The 2138-nt window shown below is 43.9% G+C and overlaps 1 pseudogene; it reads left to right on the forward strand.

Annotated features, from left to right (window-relative positions):
* The first annotated feature begins 686 nt into the window (after positions 1-686).
* Positions 687-1185, forward strand: LOC128581126 (receptor of activated protein C kinase 1-like; annotated as a pseudogene).
* The last annotated feature ends 953 nt before the right edge of the window (positions 1186-2138 follow it).

A 2138-nucleotide genomic window follows, 5' to 3' on the forward strand; every position in this document is an offset into this window, starting at 1 on the left:
TTCTGGGATGTTATTACAGAGGCATTTTGTAATCTTTCTCCACAGGACCACAATAGGAATGGTCATAGTTGGGCAGCGCCTGTGGCTCAGTGAGTAGGGTGCTGGCCCCATATACTGAGGATGGCGGGTTCGAACCTGGCCCTGGCCAAACTACAACAAAAAAATAGCCGGGCCTTGTGGCAGGTGCCTGTAGTCCCAGCTACTCAGAGACTGAGGCAAGAGAATCGCCTAAGCCCAAGAGCTGGAGATTGCTGTAAGCTGTGATGCCACGACACTCTACCGAGGGTGACAAAGTGAAACTCTGTCTCTAAAAAATAAAAATAAAAAAAGGAATGGTCATAGTGCTCATCTCTCTTTGCTTTCCAGTGTTGTCCTCATCACTGCAGTAACCCCTGCATGTGTTGGCACCATGACTGAGCAAATGACAAAGGCCACTATGGCTGGGTCACCATGAATGTTACCATACAGAGTTTCCAGATATGAAGTCATCTGCCTCTTGAGACAAGATTATCATCATGTGGCAGTTGACCAGGGATGACACTAACTATTGCACTCCACTGCTCTCTCTGCAGGGCGACGTCCACTTTGTTAGTAATGTAGTCAGTCTCCTCAGATGGCCAGTTTGCCTTCTTGGGCTCTGGGATGGAGCCCTCCACCTCTGGGATTTCACAGCAGGCATGCTATAATTTGTGGGTCCTACCAAGGATGTGCTGAGTGAAGCCTTTCCCTCTGACGACCAGCTGATGATCTCTGGATCATAAGATAAAACAATGGAGTTATGGAATATTCTGGGTGTGTGCACATACACTGTCTGGGATGAGAGCCACTCAGAGTAGGTGTCTTGTGTCTGCTTCTTGTCCAACAGCAGAAGCCCTATTATCATCTCCTGCGGCCAGAACAAGCTGGCCAAGGTGTGGAATCTGGCTCACTGCAAGCTGAAGACCAACCAACCACATTGCCCATACAAGCTACCTGAACTGGAGTCAAGGATGGCCAGGCCACGCTATGGGATCTCAAAGAAGGAAGCACCTTCATATACTCGGTGGTGATGACATCATCAGGGCCCCGTGCTTTAACCCTAACTACTACTTGATCTGTGTTGCTGTCAGCCCCAGCATCAAGATCTAGGACTTGGAGGCTAAGATCATCACGGATGAACTAAGCAGGGGTCCTCAAACTTTTTAAACAGGGGGCCAGTTCACTGTCCCTCGGACTGTTGGAAGGCCGGAGTATAGTTTAAAAAAAAAAAAAAAACTATGAACAAATTCCTATGCATACTGCACATATCTTATTTTGAAGTAAAAAAAAACAAAATGGGAACAAATATAATCACACCACAGCATGTGGCCCCCGGGCCGTAATTAGAGGACCCCTGAAAGCAAGAAGCTAACACAGTAAAAGCGGCAAGGCAATGCATCCCTCTGGCCTGATCTGCTAATGTCCAGGCTCTGATGGCTACACAGAGAACCTGATGTGAATGGGGCAAGTGACCCTTGGTGTCTGCTAGAAATTTACAACAGAGCTTTAAAAATAAAAATCTGACTTTTGGATAGGAGAGAGTCCTTTTCTAAAAATTCTCAAATTTCACACTCAAAATTTGTGAATATCATTGTATGACTGTTTTCCCAAAAAGAAAGAAAAGAGAGCCACAAATATAGAACTCTGGTTAGTAGTTTTGTTTCTTTCAGTGGTGTGTTTGCTGTCATGAGAATACTTTCATGTGTTATAGGATTGAGCAAATGAGTAAATATACTGAATGTGATGGAAGCCAGGGATCTCACTGTTGGAGAAAGCAATTAAAATATGAAAGAATGAAGATGCCAATGGACCATACCATTTTGGGTTAGAATTGGAAATAGCAGTATCAATGGACATTTATATGATAGTCCTCATTTTATCCACAGCTTGGCTTTTGGAAGTTTCTGTTAGCAATGATCAACCTCAGTCTGAAAACACTAAATGGAAAGGTCTAGAAATAAACAATTTATAAGACAATTATTATAACAATGTATAATAAACAACAATTTAAATTGCTTGCCATTCTGAGAAGTGTGATGACATTTCGCACCTTCCTCCTCTATCACACTTGAGACTTCCCCATCCCTTTTTCTCCTGTATCCGCACTGTGTACACCACCT

Source organism: Nycticebus coucang, chromosome 3, assembly GCF_027406575.1.
Source record: "Nycticebus coucang isolate mNycCou1 chromosome 3, mNycCou1.pri, whole genome shotgun sequence".
Taxonomy (NCBI): Eukaryota; Metazoa; Chordata; class Mammalia; order Primates; family Lorisidae; genus Nycticebus; species Nycticebus coucang.